The sequence below is a fragment of the Pezoporus flaviventris genome, unplaced genomic scaffold, assembly GCF_033815535.1.
Source record: "Pezoporus flaviventris isolate CSIRO_AGI_PZ_B2104156 unplaced genomic scaffold, CSIRO_AGI_Pfla_v1 ptg000001l, whole genome shotgun sequence".
Taxonomy (NCBI): domain Eukaryota; kingdom Metazoa; phylum Chordata; class Aves; order Psittaciformes; family Psittacidae; genus Pezoporus; species Pezoporus flaviventris.
This window is the reverse complement of record NW_026892549.1, coordinates 56302796-56323195: the sequence shown is the minus strand read 5'-3', so window position 1 is coordinate 56323195 and position 20400 is coordinate 56302796. Positions and strand designations below refer to the sequence as shown.

Below are 20400 nucleotides of genomic sequence, written 5' to 3'. Positions count from 1 at the left end.
GCTCTTGCCAATGCTAAACTCAATACTGAAACAACCCACATCTGATATAACCAAAGGCAGTTTTGCACCCTCACTATACTGACCCAAGACAACTGACAAGCACCCAGGTCTGTATCTCACCCTTCGGTAGCTGCAGCTGAAAGGACTAATTAAACAGCAAGAGCATACGCGTACACAGCAAAAATAACTTCACAGAGCCTGCCAAAGCTATTTGAAAACCTATGCAAAGCTGCAACAAAACACAGCTTGACAAAATGCAGGAAAAACAACGCAGAATAACAGGTATTGTTTAAATAGAAGTAAAAACTAAACACCAAAAAACCCAGCCCAAACCCTGTATCATGCTCATTCCCCCATTCCCAAAATCACATTCAAACACAGAGGTGTCCTACCTTTTTGATCTGTGAACAAGCAGATTCCAATCAGTGAGTCACGACCAAGACTATATACCAGAGAATCTGTTAATATAAAACAAACATGAGCAAAAAAACCCCTGAAAATACTTATTTTTTCTGGCAAACAGTTTTCAGCTATAAGAAGGGTTTTGTCTATTATACAAAGACACAGATGCATAAAGATAGCCAGACAAGAAGGTGTTTATGAAGGTATATGCATATAATGTATGCATCAAATAGATTTATAAACAGAGCTACAGAAGTTTATTACCTATACATTTTAATTCATTCAGTGTGCACCGCTATAGAATTTAACCTACAAGCAGACCAAACCCAGAAAGCTACAGCATAAAGGGATAAACTCTTTCAAATCAATCCTCAACAAGCAAACAAAGCTGACAATTCTAAAGGAAAATCATTACCAGCTCACACGCTGCCATACCCCAAAAGCCTATCCTTAAATAACTGCTGCATAATCATTCTCATGGAGTGTTGTTATCCATCGGCTCGCTGCCTATGCCCAGACAGACGCAGTCTGCAAGCCACCAGCTTGTCTCTACCATGTGTACGTCAGGAAAAGGAAAACTGCAAATTAGAAGAAGTCCCCGCAGTGGTGAAAAGGAAAAGAGGGTGAGTGGGAGAGGAAGAGGGAGTTCACTGGCCACAGAAATTTCCAGAATGATGACAAACCAGCCAGCTCCGCCATCATCCACTTACAATAGGATGCTGCACCTCACGGCTGCTGAAGCAGTTTGTCAAGGGGGTGCTGGTATTGAATGCCCGACAGGCATTTTAATTGCATCCAACCAAGTGTGTCCCCAGGAACTGGGCCTTTAATCCTGCAGATATCATCAACTGGTTTCTTTTGTGCTGCTGCCAAGCACACACAGGCAGGCACTGCACACAGGCAGCAGCACACCCGGTCTCCGCTGCGATGCCGATCCAAATCCTAAACAGGTTTTAGGGATGGTACACGCTGAAAAGGAGGTCTTGAGGGATTTAGCATTTTCTGCATTATGGATTAGGAGGGCAATTCTCTCTTCCCCCTTTATTTTTCTATCTAGCACTTCTGTTCACATGTTGGAATCAGCTCGGGTATGCTGTTATTTAAGCCACCAACAGGGAAATAAAACCAGGGAAAATGCAGAAGTGCTGCAGGACTGCAGGGATCCTTTAGGACCAATACATGAGAGGAGCAGAGCTCACTGCACAGTTCAGCTTGCAAAGGGGCTGCTGTGAGGGGTGCAGTTTTACTGCCACTATTCAGCCATCATCTGCCTCAATCTCACCTCCTTCTGAGGCTTTCTCCAGACCAACGTTAATCTGAGCAGGAGAAGGGACCTGTGCATTGGGAAATCAGGCAGTGTTTTGGGAGAAGACCCAGCATGGCTGGAGAGGGGCAGCAGAGAAGGGATGGAGGAACATGAAGCCAACTAGATCCAGTTTCCAGCAGCAAGCTGGTGTTTCTCAGTCCCTGTGACAGCAGAGTTCTTGAGATGGAAGGATGTCAACAAGGGAAGGAAACATCTCTCTGTCACAAAGTCTGGGAGAGGGCAACAAGCCCTATTCACCTTTGAGAGGGACAAGGGGATGGCAGGAAGGAGTAACAAACCTCCCACGGATCTCCAGGGCTTCTCTCCCTGTCAGGGTGGAAGGCTGCAAAGGGAATAGATTCCCTTTTGCTTCCCCCTCCAACCACGAGAAGATGACTTTTCACAGACCCATCAAACTTTGCATCAACCACAAGTTCCACCCTCATTGCTATAAACAGATCCTACTGTCTTAAAAGCATCTGTCCTGACCAGATATTTTTCCCCACACTCTCTAAACCACCATAACAGTGAAGAGGACAACGAAATGGAGGAATATAGCCCCTAAATCCAGCCTGCATGGGACAGGGCTGGTGGTGGAGAAGGTAACGTGTGGTGGCAAAAGGCCTTCAGAAGGAAGGGAAAAAATGAGCAAGAGCAGCACTAGTGCAAATCTTGGACCTCTCCTCTGAGAAAGCCTCCCATGACTCATCAGAAGGGTGCCTGCTGCTGCCAAACCTCCCACTGCAGAGCTCTTCCTCTGCAGAAACCAAGGAAACTCTAAGCCTGCCCTCGTCTTCCCCAGCTCCACCATTTAACAGTTGGTGCTTGTTCACAGCACTGCTGCCATCCCCTCCTCACTTCCACAGCTCCCCTCCACCAGCCACCCTTGCCCCAGAGCAACCAGGAGCTCTGGGAGGTCCAGAATGAGCACCACGTTGCTGGGGTGGTAAAAGGGTATCATGAAGTGCTGAAAACTGTCCTCTAGTTTCTCTCAGATGCTCCTAACGGACCTCAAGTGGTTCCCAAGGGATTGATACATATTACCATACTGGAGCCCTTGGTTGAATCTTCATCCAACCATCCATACCGCCTTCACTCTGCCCATGCAAGCATTTCCAGGCACCCAATCTGCCAAAACAGCCCATGACAAATGGTTTCATCATAAGATAATGCAAAAAGGAAACAATCTTAATGATCGAGTTTGTTCTGGCTGCCCTACAATTTGTATTTTCATACTTCTATAAAAGAATTTTTGACAAGACAAAAGGCACAGGAGGAGACAGGGATGAAGGGCCTAATCCAGGTAAATGCTGGAACACAGAGAACTCTCATCCTTAGAGATCTAACCGCATGCTTTCCTGGCTCAGACAGGAAAGCAGCATCAGCTACAAAGCAAACTCATCACACACAATTAATGCAGTCCGACACAGTGAAACAGGAATACTTGTGAGCAAAAAGAAAACACAAACATCAGGAAGTTGACAAGGCAATGTCCTGCAAACTTTTAAATGATGAACTCATGCTCTGCAGCATTGTTTTCAGTGCCATAGCTCTCAAAGAGGCATAAAGACATCTACAGTCTCAGCAAAGGATGTGGGAAGACTGTGACTTCAAAAACCTGGTCTAAACTCTAAAAACCCTTGCAGCAGGTTCAGGTGGGCTTTTCTCTTTAATTCTGACATTCACGCATGACAGTGCACTCAGTTTCATTACTGCATTGTAGGAGAGCTTAGAAAATCTGGCTGCATACTGGGCCCCTCTGTGCAAAGTGCTGGGCAGAACAGGAGACAGCTTCTGTTATAACGGGTCACTTAAAAGAGCCAAACCACAAAAGGGGGTAGCGGCAGCATCCTCCTTGTTGTCATGATGAAACACGGAGCCTCAGTTGCCAAGCCAAGCTGGAAGACCCTCCTAGAACCTCAGATGTTTCCACCCAAGCCACTGCCAAAACCCTGATAACCTTTAACAAAGGACTTGGAGGCTGGTTGCTTCTTTTTAAGCAAAGAATGGGGGAACATTTTATGCACTGCCTTAAATAGCAACTGGTATCATCAGTGATGTAGATTATAAAGAGTAAGTCTACTGAACAGAAACTGCACCACTCTGGTAAAAATAGCCCTGGAACAGGGAATTTACTTCTTTATTCACTATTGTCTTACCACTCAGAACCGTGCTGGGGATGGATGGCTCTGGAGAGCTTGAGAGGAGACAGATGCTTCACCAGACTCTGTAAGTGTTGCCTATTCTTCTGCAACAGTAATCAACATCAGACTATCCTACTTTATTAGCCATCTGAGGGACAACCTGGCCTTCCCCACCTCCACTTCCTTGAGAGGCAAAAACCAGGATATCACGGCATTAATGAATCCTGGAGACACACACAGTACAGCAGACTGGCTCTTTCACTGGGGCTACACAGTGAGGAAAGCTGAGGCTGGAGTCACCATCTGTATCTATGGTTACTGATAACAGAGGATTTGGGAAAAGCCACAGGCTGAGTGAGCAGCTCTTGTGGGTAACAAGGTGCAAAGGACTTCAAGGCAGGTTAGAAGCTTTCAGGATGCAGGGGCTGGCCTGACCCCCAGAAAACAAGCGTGCACTACCTGATGTATCCACCTCACGCAACAGCCCCTCCAGAGCCTGTTCAACTGCATCATTTCTTTCACACCAGTGGTGCCCCCATCTTTGTTTCCACAGCAGATTTGAACATCTCCTTCCTCCCAGCCACCAATAAAACAGGCCTGTACTGGTGACACTGTCCTTTCCCAGCATCCATGCAAATGCATCCCTCCATGCCAAGTACCACAGCAACCATTAAACCAGAAACTGACACAACACAGGCTTTTGTGTAGCACGGTTCTAGAAACAACCCTTCTAAACTCAGGCAAATGATGTCTTCCCTTTCTCCTATCTTAGCTTATTTGTTTGAAACCTTTCAGACAGATGTTTTTAGGCATGATCTCTCTTTTGGGAATCCAAGCTGTCTCTCCTTAACTAAATAATAGATATGAGGAATACCGAGAAAGGATCTCCTATTTCCATTTCGTCCTCTGCCAGCATGTCACCGAAATCAAGCTGGAAGATGTAGGATATTCAAATCCTCCCAGGCCTGCATTTCAGAACAACCAATTCTGCACAGAACCCTTTGAAGCTACCAGATAAGCACATTCTTGGGTTTCCTTGGGAAATCCTTGGTTTCCAGATCGGAGACCCAGTGAGACCAAAAGAACAAGAAAGCAAAATTCATGAAAGGTGTTTGTTAGTCCCTTGTATGCATTTGGTGTTGTTACTGTTAAAAGCTGCAATGCAATCTTCTGCATAAAACCCCCATAATAAGCCATCACCTCTGCACTGGGTACTGCAGGTGGAGGGGAACAGCCTCTCCGCTTGTTCAGCCCACTGCTTCTGGGGGGCCAGTGTCAGTTGGGTAAAACACCCCAAGCTCAAAATGCATCCACAGAGGGAAAACAAGAAGTAAAGACAAAAATAAGTGGTTACATTCCATATTCTGACACAGCAGAATAAAACCTCCATCTCTTGAGAAATACTGAAACATCACGAAACTCATCTGATGCGTCCTCATCATCTCAGCCTGCAAGTGCCTTGCCACCAACACACTGGTCCCAGTGATTTCCCAACTGGTTCTGGAAGACAATTTCCATTTTCAGGTGGTTCCTGGAGCCTGCAATATTGGAAGTAATCAATAGCACCAACACTCTTGCAGAAACCAGTGACACCTGAGAGTGCCATGACTTCCCCCAAAATCACTGCACTGCACACACCCATGAGCACAACATCGTGAGGCTGCGAGACAGACAGTCAACACTGTAGTGTTAGGTGCCTCAAAGATGACACGAGCTAACACAAAGCTCCTCTCTGACATTCTCAAGTGTCAACAATGGATTCATTATTAGTTTAAACTTGTAAGTGAAAGATGTGGGCTTATTCTTCTTTTTAATGTTTGTTTCATCTTTAATTCTGCTTCCTGAAGGGAGCTAATCTGCATGAGTTTGCATTACCACACGAAGTAGTAGCTGTAGCGTTATAGCCACAGCAAGCAACAGAGGGCACGCTTTCAGGGAATAGTACAAATCCTCCCTCACACACCAATAAGAGATAGACAGACTCTGTCAGAGTCAACAAAAGATAGAGGCAGGTAGCTGGCAGTTTCCAGTTGCTGCTTCATCCTCACTCTTCCTGTTCTGTGTTTCCTGCTCTTCCCCTTTCGCTTCCATCACTGCCTTCTCTTCTTCACTCATCCTTCTTCCATCTCCCCTTTCTGATACCTCCCTACAACAACCCTTGCCTCTTCCCAACAGGTAAAGGACACAGAGATGTGTGCTGCATGACATCCATTGAGCACTGTGTTACTTACTCATCTGCGTTAGTCCTTCCTCCACAGCTTCATCCTGCTTTGAGGGGCAATACTGCCCTTCACTCTCTGCTTGCAGACAGAAGGAAACCGATTGCTCAACACACAAATTCATGCTATTGAGAGATGTTTAAACCAAGCTCCTAAAGCTGAGGGATGCAAACCCACCAGCTAATGCCGAAAACCATGGTCAACTTCCCCATTACACTTCTGCCTAGAATGTCTCCTGAGAGACTGAACTCCTGAGAGAGTTGGTACCACTCTCTTTAACCCCAGCCTTAACCTCAACTTAGCCACAGTGCTCTGGTAGCCCTTGAGTACACACAGCCCTTGTCCACGTGAAAGCCTGGCATGACATGTGCAGCTTAGAGACACACTGAGTGTTTCTCTGTCCTATCACATGGCTTATGACTAAGAAAATAATGCAGATACAAACCCTACCGCTTCTTCTCATCTCTTCTCTCTCCTCACCTACCAGTGGGGTGATGAATCAAGACAAAAACTTGCTTCCAGTAAAATATCACAGCTACTGTGGCAGGAGTTATTCAAATGTCAGCATGTACTTCATTTAACCATGTAACCTAATGTTTTAAATTAGCTGCCATGTCATACCTCACAGCAGAAGTTTTACTTATTATTCTGTATTAAATTTATAAGTAAAATATTTTAAATTCATGAATCATTTGTTGATTCAGATTTGGCATGACACGTAATTTGAAGATGAACTCTGAGCTGGCATGGCCCTGACCATCTATAAAGCAGTGACTGCAATGTAGAATGCACAAATTCCTCTGTTTTGTCTAATCATAGGTTTTGGATAGTATTTTGATTTAAATCCCGTTCACATTTAGGACAATGTGGGACGTTGGCAAGTAGTGAAATGCAGTATGGAAAAGAGAGGTTTTCCTGAAATGGGTCTGTATCTGTGATTCCTTTCAGAGAAAAGGTATTTGCTCCTTCGCTTTTGTAAGTCAATCTAAAGATCAATCATTTCCTAGAGATACCTTCCCTAGCAGCTGAGTGCCGCCTTCCTAGAAGCCCCCAGTTAGTTACTTCCTCCCGTGTTCACACTTTCCTTCAAGAAATTGGTTTAAAAATCGGTCAGCCCTAACAACTCGCTGCTTTTCCTCGACAGCAAAACCAGACAAGCAATAGTGATTGCAGTAACATGTAGTAACATGGAGCAGAATTGGTTTGAACAGCTTCTCACTTAGCAGACTTTATGTAAGGAAGGCAGTCAGGCAGAAACCTGCGGTAGAGCTGCCAGCCCCTGAGCCACGGGGAGGGGAAGCAGCTCTGTCCTCGCTCCAAAGAGGAGACAACAAAAGCTGCCTTATGAGGATGCTCCCGACAGTCAGCTTGAACCACGTGGACACCATGCTAACATTATACCACAGCTTACTCCCTCATCGTATGGCCATCCAGGTCCTTTGCATGCATATGTGCTGTCCAACAGCTTCCAGTAAAACCAATAACTGATGGCCACTTTAACCTCTGTGAAGAAGCCCAGCTAAACCCACCAGAAGCCCTTCCTTGACTTCAGTGCATTTGGATCAGATCTTGTATTTCGCACGCACTCTTGAAAAGCTTCAGCTAAAGGCGAGGACGCCTGTCAGTGCATGCACTGCATGTTACAGACCCTGTCTATGCAGAAGACTCCTCTGCAAAAGGCTCCTTAATGGAGTCTGTTGCATTTACAGAGAAATGAACTTAGCAGATATATTGCAGGCTAATTCATTAGCTTCTTGCGATTGATTCTTGTTTCATCACCATAAAAACAGATTTCCTGTGGTTAACATAATGATGCGAATCCCTCTTTGCTTACACACATTTAAGTTAGCCACCGCTCCACTGAATCCACAGCATTTGCTGCATCAAGACTGGATCAACAACTGGAGACTTGGATTGGGTAACTTAAATGCAGGTTTCATTGACCCTGGTCTCACAGCACTGTCCAAAATGATTTTTAACCTCTTTGTACAGGAGAATTACATCTCCACCAGGTAGTTGCCTTGAGGATGAAAAGCAGGAGGAGCTGTTTAACAGCACTCAGTTACACTGCCCATGAGCTCAGGGGATGAAGTGAACAGTGCCACATCCAATCGCCATCACCAGGGAGATTTTTGGGAGGTGTAATGTGATTATAGTCAAATCTGGTTTACCAGAATGGGATGGAAAACAAGAAAGTCATTAGGAAAAATGGAGTTTCAGATAAATGAAGGACCTTGGAACTTATCTGATATACCTTAAGGGATGTGACCTTCTTTTAGGTGAAGTAGTACATCAATGGTATTTCAGATGATGGGCCCAAACAACAGCAATGCCGGTAAGTCAGGCAATTTGTCCTGCCATTTCAACAACTGACACAGGAATTCTTGCTACTGTAAGTCATCCAGACATTGGTTTAGGCTGTATTCAATGGTTGGTACTGTTCAGCAACATTAGGGCACCAATGCAAATATGATGTGGAGCTAAAAGTGAGAGAAGGCAGAGGTGAGAACAGTGAAAGAAACTGCCAGTCTCAGCTTCTCTACCATCCTGCCTGTGTTTATTTGGACTATTTCACATTGGCAGACAACAGAAGAAAGCATGGGCAGCTCGAAAGATGAGGGTTTATGCTCTGTGCAAGGCTCCTGAGAAACACAGAACCAGAAAGGAGAGACAGATATAGGAGAGTTAAGCAGCTTTAACAACAAACTCTACCAGCACAGAGGAAGAATACACTAAGCTTTCTAAGAGCCTGAATACTCAAATAAAAATCATACAAAAAACAGAGGCAAACATCATGTAACTAAGAGACAGCGAAAGCACAGGAATATGATCAGAAAGCTAAGGACCAAAATGAATTACAATTAGAAAGGAACAGAAAAGGCAACCAAAAAAGATTAAATACGATGTGAAAAGCGGATGGGGCAAGTCATGGTTCAGCAGCGAGGCCCAGCAAAGATGATGCTCAGAAGGGCATGACTTGACATACCCAACATCTGCCTCAATTTTCACAAGTAAGATCAGCAGTCAGCAGCACTGCATGCAATTAGTTTTAAGGAGCTGCAGAACCTCGGGTCAGGATAGGAAAGAGCAGCTTAAGAAACACTCAATACAAGATAGATGCAGCTCAGAATATTCTGTGAATCCTCCTTGACTCAAGAGGAGCATTTAAGGTTTCAGCACAGACCCTAGAGACGATCAAACATGGCCTGCTCTCTTGAAGCCGTGGGAAATGATAAACCAGTCAGTTAAACCTCATCCTTGCAAAGACTTTGAAGAACTAAACAAGTAGTTTACAAGCACCTACAGGACAAGAGCACAACTGAAAACATACTGCTGGCAATACACAATGGTGAGTAATGAGTCCCAGCATTTCACGTCATTCTCTCCTGATTTTGCACCTACAAAACTGGGGTCTGAGCCCAAGTTGGGATGAGCTTGTCACACTTAGGTAAGCATCTTCAACAACTGAGTTCATGGCAGCATGCTGCAAAGCACCTTCCTGATCTGAAATCATGAAACCAAGAAAGTGAAAGACTGAATATCACTGAGAGCTGAGGCCTCAAATACGTAACTAGACAAATCAGGAGTAAGTAGCTAGGCAGTTGCTTGGCAGGAAAGGCTTACTGTGGGCAAAAAAAAAGAGACAAATCATGGTTTTATTTATCCTAATGGGCATGCTGTCCCGAAAACACTGGGATAATTATTCCATTTTCTTTGTTGGTGGTGATGTCTCAGCAGGAGAAGTGCCAGAATTTGGGATTTGCACAGTAAGAAAGATATTGGCAAACTGGGGAGAGCCCAGCTATGAGAAAAAGGGAGAGTGTGGGAAAACATTCTTCTAACCTTTCCCTGTAAAGCACATATTCCAAATAGGTTTCTTCAAACACAGAAAAACAAACAGTAATAAGAATTTTCCAGATTATATCATTTGTGAGATAAAGCAAGCAAGCAATGACATTCTAAATCAAGGCGGTGTATAGGGGAGAGAACAAATGAGGAATTCACTGGACTAATTGAAAACAAAGATAAGGTTTCGGTGTGGTGTTAAACCCAACAACAACAAACAACCTGCTCCTGAGGAAGGTCAAACCATTTAAACCATTTATTTATGGGTTTGTTTTTAAAAGAGCCTCAAGGACAGTGCCTAGACTTGCTGGCATCTTCCTCGGAGTAAATGAGGATCCCATTGTCCTACCCTACAGCCACTCTAGCACTTATCCTGATCAAGGACTTTTCAGTCTCATGCTCTGCCAGTGAGGAGGGACACAGGAAGCTGGGAGGAAGCAGAGACAGGACACCTGACCCAAACTAGCCAAAAGGGTATTCCATACCATAGAACGTCATGCCCAGTATAGAAACCGGGGGCAGTTAGCTGGGAGGGTCTGATCACTGCTGGGGTCAGATTGAGTGTTCAGTCAACGGGTGGTGAGCAATTGTATTGTGCATCACTTCTGGAGAAGGCAAGAAGGAGGTGTGTGTGGTTATTTCTCTGTTTCCTAGTACTATTATTGTATTTTACTTTTAGGTCAATTATTAAGCAGGGCTTAAAGGCTTAAACGACAATCACTTCCCTCTATCCTTCAGAAGCTTCCCATGAAGCCAAGTGCAGAATGTGGCACTGCACCAACACTGCTCCCTCCACACTTTTCTCATGTGGGCCAGCCATGGTGCCGGGGACTTCAGCTTCAGCCCCAGTCTGCCTTTAAGGTTCAGAAAGCCACAATAGCTACAGCTCTAGGGACACTTGAAAAGGCACATGAAGGGGAGCACAGTACTGCACCAACACTGCTCCAAGTGCAGTAACACAGTCTCTCAGAGGACAAGGCAGGTGTGATAAGCCATGTAGCTCTTCCATGAGAATCCCACCCACTGCTCCCCTCTTTGCTGCTGGAGCATCTCAGAGGGATGGGGAGGGCAGTAAGACTGCCATTGAGGTCATTCTTTAGGGTTTGGGAGCAAAGTTTCACTGGGTTTGTGACCTGCCATCCCCCAGACTTCCAGCTGGTCCACAGAATGGGACTGGTTCAGATGAAGATGTCTGTCCACTTATTAACATCAAAGTAGAGACTGAGGAACAGAGATGCTCCTAGCATTTAAACAAAGGTTCCCTACCTCTTTGTAAAGTGTTTCATAATCAAAGTCAGCCTTTGGGGCACAATGGCTCCTGTATTTGAGCCAAAAAAACCACAAGCAACAACGTGGAACTTGCAAGTGAAGAACCAGGAGAGCAATATGATTAAAAGAAGAAGAAAAAACCCCAAAACACACAGAAAGAATGCTGAGGAGAGAATAAATGGAATAACTAATGCACATTAGCTCCAAGGTTTGCTCTGCACCAATTGGCAAAAAGAATACATCTGAATCATTAATAAGTGAAGAAACTTGAAGACAATGGCATTTTCAGCCAACATGAGATAAAGGGATGAAAGAGGACTGTAATGAGAATTCTGATGATGGTATCATTTGAGGACTAGGAAGGAGGGGGTCATAGTTAAAAGAAATGGTTCCTCTGTAAAATGAGAGCAAGCATTCTCATTACTAACACAGGCGCATCTGAAAGACCTTATTCAGCTGACGGTGTCACTGAACACCCTTTTGGACACAAGCTCTCCACTAACAGTATTAAACAAGGATAGGAGGCTGCTGTAGCAAAATATAGTGTCACTTATTTATACTTTTTAGCCTCGCAAATCATTAAAGGATGAAAAACAGCCTTCTAGTACCTAATGGGGGCCTACAAAAAAGCTGGAGAGGGACTTTTTACAAGGACTTGTAGGGATGGGACAAGGGGGAATGGTTTTAAACTGACAGAGGGGAGATTTGGGTTAGCTATTGGGCAGAAGCTCTTCCCTGTGAGGGTGCTGAGGCGCTGGCACAGGGTACCCAGAGAAGCTGTGGCTGCCCCATCCCTGGCAGTGTTCAAGGCCAGGTTGGACACAGGGGCTTGGAGCACCCTGCTCTAGTGGAAGGTGTCCCTGCCCGTGGCAGGGGTTGGAACTGGATGAGCTTTAAGGCCCCTTCCAACTCAAAGGAGCATCCAACCTCCTGAGCTTTTCTTAACTCTGATGATTCTCTGCATGTAGTTGATGGGAGGTTAAGCTTTCGTTGCTTATGGAAGTTGGCCCTGCAGACCACATTACTAGTAAAAGAGATTGGGAGGTCATTGTAGGAATCAAATCTTGGACATAGGAATCTCCACCAATACCTTTTGAAGGCCATTAGCAGTGGAGTCAGGCACACTCACGTCTGCCTCTGGTTCAAATCCTTGAGAGTTTTGCACAAGATAGTTACTGTGCAATGAGACAAACAAAGGGCATGTTAATTTTACAGGCTCACTGTCATAGCTGGGGGGAAAGATGTTAATGAAAACTCAGTAAGACTGAAATGCATTGTTTTCATCAGAGAGAATGAAAGGCTGCAATTTCAAGAACAGTACAGAAAAGATCAGATTAGGTACATCTCATAGGATGGAGGGAAGGGGGGCAAAAGCCAAACAAACAAAAACACATCAAAAAACCACTCCACAACTCTGCACCATCTGCAGAAAGAACTATTAGCAACTGGTCATAAACCAAAAGCTCTGTCACAGTAACCAATTCCAACTTAATAGCTGATACATTCGCTCAAAAAGCTATTCTTGCAAACCCTTCCAAGCCCCAGGAACAAGGCAGCATAAACCCCAAAGGCATTTTCACAATTCCACTATAACAACATCACTCACCACAGCTAAGTCAATGGGAAACAACTGAGCCACTACACTATAGGGAACTAAGGCAGAAAACGCAAGAGAGCATCACAACGCAGCACAACCTGTCTGCAGCTCCACCTGAACCTAAATCATAGACAGAAGGAGGGTGGGCCCTCCTGCAACTCTTCACACCCATAGGACTTCATCCCACTGGCAGAGACTGCATTTTCTGCTCTGATAGTTTTGCACAAGTCACCTTCTGCTGTCCTCTGAATACCCCCACTGCAATCAGCAGGACTGGAGCTGGAACAGTGACTGGCTGAGGGAAGTGTGGCAGGACAGACAACGCAAGAGCTGCACTTAGAATCACAGAATAGAATCATAGAATAGTTAGGGTTGGAAAGGACCTTAAGATCATCCAGTTCCAACCCCCCTGCCATGGGCAGGGACACCTCACACTAAACCATGCCACCCAAGGCTCTGTCCAGCCTGGCCTTGAACACCACCAGGGATGGCGCATTCACACCTTCCTTGGGCACCCCATTCCAGTGCCTCACCACCCTTACAATAAAGAATTTCTTCCTTATATCCAATCTAAACTTCCCCTGTTTAAGTTTTAACCCGTTACCCCTTGTCCTCTAACTACAGTCCCTAATGAAGAGTCCATCCCCAGTATCTCTATAGCCCCCCTTTCCAATACTTGCCAGGCACATGCACGGAGCCGCAGAAGTGGAAAAGAGGGAGCTCCAGAGACCATTCACACATTTACTCACTGACTGAACCTCAGTTCAATCAGAACAAGTCTCCACAGAGACACACACTTAGAACAGAGCCTTGACTTTAGCTTAGACTAGAAACTAAACTCCAAGACAGCCCTTTCTTACAGGACTTGCAAATAGCCTAATACTTTGTATGCCTTCATCAATCATTTCTGCTTTCCAGTCAATGCAAACCAAAAACCTCTGAACTTGGACAACTGGCAACCTCATCCTTCAATGTTCCATTGCTTACACGCAGATATAAATCTTCTTCCTGACAGAGCTTTCATGGGACAAGAGATTAGTGGAAAAGAAATGGGTTTTCATTATAGGATTTATTCTCTATTTGTTGCATATGTGAGGTTTCTAAGGGATAAAATCAGCCTGTGTGTTCATTTGGAAACTACCGATTCTCCCTTCAACTGAATTCCTTATTCTGCCCTATTAATAGACCAAAGTTTGAAGAGAAATAAATATTTACTGCATTCCTTAATAAAAGGAAACCATGAAAGTCATTAATAAATCATGAACAGCTTTACTAATAAAAACCCAGAGAGCCATGCCAAAACAACCAGCTTTCACACATAAAAAACCCAGCACACAAACAAGACACAAGAAGCCTACACCTGCTGCAGGGAGTTGCAGGTCAGCAGTCAGAACCTTCACATCTGGAAACGCTGCCTGAGCCTTTGTTAGCTTAGGATATTTTTCCAGGCTATTTCGACTCTTTGCCACAAGACATCACCTGTTAAAGCCATCAAGAGACTGGGAGCTCCAGAAAAAAATCACACCAAGTATTTCTCCAACAGCATCCCCTGGTTACACCTGTGTGCTGAAATCATCTGAGCTTTAACCACTGCAGTGCTGGCGAAGACACTTTTCCTCCAGCCCTTTTTGTTCCCCCAGCAGATTGTATTTGCTCATCCTTCTTGCTGGATTTAGGCCGCTTCCAGTTGCTGAGCCCTGTTAGTCCATCAGGAAGGAGCCCTAATGCAATCAGCTTCCTCAGAACAGATTTTCTTCCTGCCCTGTTCCCCACTCTTAACGCTTGCAGATCTCTTCTCTGTTCTCTTCTTCAGCCACTCTGGAGGGCAGGGTTCAACATTACAGAGGCAAGTCATGGAAGGAGCACATCCAGCCACAGATACTGGCAGCATGGAAGGGCTTTCTTTCCCTTGCACCTTTTGGAGACACTTGGAGTATCTTCTTAGTAGAAACATCTCTCTGCACATGTCCCATCTACTGACTGTCAAACAGTCAGCTGATTCCTGCCTCCCACCTTTCCCAAATTCCAAAATACTCTGTCGCTCTAGAGTTTAACAGCATCTGCCAACCACTGAACACAGTTAAAAGCTGTGAATACTTACAATAGTCAAACCTTCCTTTTAGAAAGGTAAACCCATGAGCTTATCCTCTGATTCCTGCTCCCTGAGTCACCCAGGGGTCACACCTCAAGCTTTCAGGCAAAGGAAACACTGGCTTCTCCCAAAACATACAGTATAATTCTGAAATGCTTCCGTGTTAGACATGTAACAGCGAATGTAAATAAATCTAAACGGAGCTCAAGGTGCAATATACTGTTACAATACTGGCACTCCGTTTCTTCCATCTGTTCTCTCGTTCTTCAACCTTTTCTGTAATATTTAACAACCCTCTGATTCTTTGTCTTCCATCCATCTCTTTCCCCTTCCTGCTGCTTCTTTGCATCTCTGTATTATCTTCCATTCAATTTCCCATCTTTTTCCATCACCCATGCCCTAGAGGTCTGCATCAGCTCTGCCAGGGCACCTTGCCTATTTCATCACTGTGGTTGTGCCTGCCCTCTGCCCAGGCCCCCACTAAAGGCCTGCAATCTCCCAGTCCTCCCAAGAACAAGGCTTCCACAGCCACAATACATGCTGCAGCTCCTTGGGTGCATACTACACACATGCCCACAGCCAGGTCATCCTCCATGGGGAAAAAATGCTCACACCCCACCATGCCCCAAACCCACCCATTGCCCTGGTGCATCATTCACTGCACTCCTCCACCCTCTGATTCTCATTCCTCCTCATCCCCGGCCTCACTTCCTCCTAAGCAGACCAAATGCTGCTTAATCATCTCACAGTGGTGTCATGTCAGGAGGCCCAAATCCTTACTCTTTTGCAGTGCATACCTCAATCCTCAAGTGAAAGCTTTAGTACATGCGCTGGACCCCGTTGTCAAACTGCTCTCAAAATTCAATGAGTGTGCCAGTGGGGCAAGCAAAACGGAGCAGTGTCTTCTCTCTACCTTTCCCATCTAACCTTTTTCCTTGTCTCTCTCCATTCCCTTTAACAAGGGAGAAATCAAGTGCAGGAGCCTTCTCTTTATAAAGCTATATATTATTAATAAGTATACACACACACACTGGTTCAGACTGACTCCAGCACATAGCCAAGACAGAAATAACTGAACACTTATTTTTTATGCCTTGGCAGAAATGATTTTACAGTTCAGTAACTTGAAAATCAAGTCACCTGTGACCAGCAAACACCTTCCACCCTGCAACATGCAATCTGATGAGCAAAAGGCAGAGTGCAGAGGCGGGTATCACTTGAAGTTAAGTCTCCAAACAGCATGTCCCTAATATCCACAACACTAAGCAGGTACCTGCCGTTTGACAGACAGCTTGGAGAAAAAGATAACCTGAAAAGCTTAAGGCTTTTTCACTTTATTTAACTACCACCCCACATGTTGCTGTTTAATTTCTGTGGCTCAACATTTTGCCCCTTTTAAGAGACCAAAAGACACTCTCATCCCAAATTAATCTTTCATTCCTGAAAGGCACTGGACTGAATCTCCTTATCTCCCCCAGTCACACCAAGGGCAGTGGCAGCTGATCCTTGCCTGCACTGCCCAGTCCATTATTACTATTTTCCCTCTGAAGTCCACACAGGCACTTCAGGAGTGGGAGCTTTCTCAGCTGCACAAGCACCTCCCAACCCACATGGAGGGAAAGCAGGAATGAAAGCAGAGAGAATACAGCTTGAAAACAAGCAGCAAGTGCTGTTTGGACTGGGAACAGGAATAACACACAGAAAAACCCCACCCAAACAAAATCCCTCTAAGCAGAAAGCAGTCAGGTCTAAACCTCTTACAGCTCATGCTGACCTTGGCCAAGCAAATGTAATGTCTCTACCAGTGAAAGTGAAAGACAGCCAAACTCCTGATGTAGCCAGGTCCCTTCAAGCTATTAGAACCTGAAGACTAGAACACAGAATACTTTAAGGTAAGAAAAATAGAAAAGCAAAAGGAATAAGAAAGAAAAACTCCGTCTTACCTAAAGATTCAGCAAAATGACCTTGCACCAACTGAAGGCCAACCCTACATCAATGTCCTGCTGAAAGCCTGTCTGCTCTCAGGGAATAGCTGATTCTGACCAAGCTGGACCAGAGGTTTTGGAGGAGATGGGATGGGCCCTTCCAGGCAAACCTCTGCCGAGTGAGCAAACAGCAGGAGTAGATGCTCCAGCAGAAAGGCCCAGCACTTGCCCACAAGGAATAGATGGTGCAGAGCAAAGCCTAAGCTGACACAGGCTTCTTCATTTGCTCGCTGTTTATTATGTATGAGCTCAGCACCATCTGCTTCACTTTACCCTTCAAAAGGCTGTAGCAGGGAGGAGGCAGGCAGCCTGTTTGCCATCCTCCTGCTCTGCAGCAGGGGTGAGCAGGCTGCTCTGTGCCGAGGGGAGGCTGCCTCATCCACAAGAGCACCCACACGGAAGGGGCTAAGGTGTGGGGCAGGCAGGAGGAACAGCACTGGGGAAATGGCTGCAAAGAGTAGAGCACTCTCATCTCATACGGCCATGACTCGGGTTCACAGCAGGCTGAATGCCTTCAATGCAGAGAGGGGAGCGGGGAGACAGCAGAGATGGGGTCAGTGGGATTTCATCCATACTCAGGGGAACATCCCTTATCCTGGCTGTAACCAGAGCATTGCCAGAGCTGGACGGCGCTCGCTGCTGCTCCAGCAGTCTTGGCCAGGGGAGGGAACCCACAGTCCGGCCAGCTCCACAGCACACAAAATTGCTGCTTCCAGGGCAAACTCTCTTCTAAGGATGAAGGATGCTGAAGAATGAAGGATGCTGCCCTGGTGTCCAAGCACTAAGCAAGATTGAGGTGCAGGTCCCTGAAGACATTTGTTTACTGCTTTCAGAGCTGGGTGGGTTTCAACAAGGAGATCCAACAACCTCAGAAAGGGTGCCTTGAGGTTGCCAGCACATGCAACACAGCTGCAAACGATGGCCCATTCACTGAACACGCGCACATCTGACACCATTTTGGGGATCCCAATGTTAGATCAATCACTCAACATATTCTACGACCCATTACTGGCATCCTCTTCCTCGTACACGCCCAACCTGACTGGTTGATAAAGCTTCAATGCAGCTCTGAGGAATGAAGTGCTAGAGAACTTCATATATATATGTGTATATACACATACACAGACCACGTAACTGTGAAACACCCCATCTGCTCACGTTACAACACTTTAAACGCATGCAATTAACTGAACTGAAATGGCATAAGGATCTGGATCAGTCAGTGTCTTTTTCCCCCCACTCCCACTATTTCCACCTTCCTCTCACCCTAACATATGGAATGCCATATGAATTACTGAATGGATCATGCTAAAACCAGAGCCTGTAAAATCTATTTTTAACACAGATTATGGGGGATATTGTCAGTCCATGGTGCAGCATTGTTTGCCTTCTGAGCCTGGTCTGTCACTACTTCTGGCAAGCCCCACTTCCAGCACTGACAACTCATCTCCAAACCCTTCAATAGCTTTCAGTGCTCTGAAATAAAGCTCAGTTTCCCTCTGAGCTCCTTGGTGGGAGCTGCAGGAATAGCAGGTCAGGCAGCAGATAATGCACTGCAGTTTTTCCAGCCTCCTGCTGTCCTCCTGAAGTAGCTGTGAGATGTCTAACAAGGATGCCCAGTTTTCACTGTCAAAGCTACCATGGTATTTATTAGTCTGAGCTTCATGAAACACCATCAAGACACATGAATTGTGTGCTGCCCCAAGAAACAGCTAAAGAAGAGTCCACACTGATTTTTGCCCTCTGGTATAAGCCAGGGTTTTTTCACCCCCCAACCCTTAGGAGCCTCAACAACACAGTCAAAGTCTTGGCAGGAAGAGTAATTGGAGCAACCTGGTTTGTTTGTATGCTGATAATTAAATCCTGAAGCAAAGCTAGGGAGACTCACAGCAGGGATCCATCAGCAGACAGACAGGAAGATGAAAGATCTCTTTACAAGGCCACAGCAAGCTCTACCAGGCATTTTAAAGCCAAGGCAGGTCAGGTCAGCCAGGTTATTATCGGCTTTGAGCAGCCCATACAGCAGCAAGAGCATATATATTACCTGAAACTGCAATGGTTATCAAGAACTGCACTTTCTCCTACCCTTGAAAAATCAATAAAACCATTACCAACCTCATCTTTCCAGCCAAATGCACCATCAGCAATGCAGACTTCATCCAAAACCAATGTCAGATAAAAGGCTTCAGGTGAGGTCACAGAAAATTACAGGGAACATGTGCCAAAGGAAAATGATTTCTGGACAATAACTCCTTCCCTTTTAACCTTTAGGGGCTCATCGGAATCAGGCATCACTGGGTGCATTTTCTTCCACAACGAACTGAACAATTGAAGGAAAAGCAGCTCACACACACATACACAGATGACCACATGAATACAGTTTCTAACTGCTTGCAGAAATGATGCTCACATTTGCATATTAGATTTTACCTGAGGAAATGCAGGTGCTGCCTAGACAAAATGGGAGGCTGGGACCAATCCAGCATTTCCAGCTCTGGGTCGAGACAAGCTAGTGGTTCACAGAGTTCCTAGCAGTTAGGGAAGGGAAGCTGGGTGCACTGAAGCAGCTTTAAAAGTGTTTAACCGAGCAGAAACTGGAATTGATGTGTCATAAACCACTATCAATTACCATGAAACTGTTACTTCATTTTAATGTACACAAATCTTTGCCTGCCTCATATATTTCCTTTTCCCTCAATGACAAAGGAATTCCCAGTCATTCCTTCCTGGTTACTCTCTGTAGGACTCAGACTTCAGAAACACTCTCCCATCTTCCCATACAACACCGGAATGTGTTGGCAAGGCTGTGCCTTCCTGTTGCATATCTGCAGCAGGTCAGGCTTTCATCCTTCACATACAAAGTCTCTTTCCACCACTGCAGACATTTCACTAGCCCTGATGTAGCCACAGATCAAGGGATCTGAAGCATCTTAAAGGAGGGCTATGATCTGACACGGATCAGGCATCCACATAAAGGAATAGAGACCTGGTACTCCCACAAAAGCTGTCTTCTCATTAGACTAGCACGAATAAAGGTTTCTACTCCTACTACTGAGGAGGTAGGGAAGAAATAGTGGGCACCTATCTCTATGGCCATTGTGGCCAAACTCAACTGGGAGAACCAAACTGAGACACAACCACTAGGAAAAGCCAGCAAGGAATTAAACCCTCAAGAAGCAACAGAACTCGGCACAGGCAGCATGCCTGAGATGGAGCCCAAGGAGAAAGACCCCCCCCAGCCTCTGCAGCCAAGGTACTGCCCTTGCTTAGAGTAGCTCACAGCCAAGCCCTCAATCTGGTCAGCTGAAGCTCCCCCAGCCCATATGTTCCTCTGGCTCATAGGCTGTGATATGCTATGCCTTTGTTTCAGTGGGGGCAGGAGGGGGAGGAAGAAGAAGGGGGCAAATTAATTCAGAAGCTCTTGGCAGGCATACAAGTAACAAACTCAAGGCAGAAGTTATGTAGAATGGGCCTGTGCTGCCAAATGAAGTCACGAGGGGCTTCATTCAGATTTGAGCCTTTTTTGTTATTATTTTTATT

The 20400-nt window shown here is 45.5% G+C and overlaps 1 protein-coding gene across 36 annotated transcripts in view; it reads right to left on the bottom strand.

Moving 5' to 3' along the window:
• The window catches only part of MAP2 (microtubule associated protein 2), a 226993-nt gene that overhangs the window by 135897 nt on the left and 70696 nt on the right, over positions 1 to 20400 (bottom strand). For 34 of the 36 annotated variants that reach the window (XM_061459052.1, XM_061459161.1, XM_061459114.1 and 31 more), the window contains exon 3: positions 393 to 458. The exons of 1 other annotated variant lie outside the window; for it this stretch is intronic. The gene's annotated coding sequence lies outside the window, so the exon portion shown is untranslated. Of the gene's footprint in view, positions 1 to 392; positions 459 to 817; positions 1046 to 20400 lie in introns of those variants that run through there. One more of the 36 variants, XM_061459061.1, reaches the window with a different exon arrangement.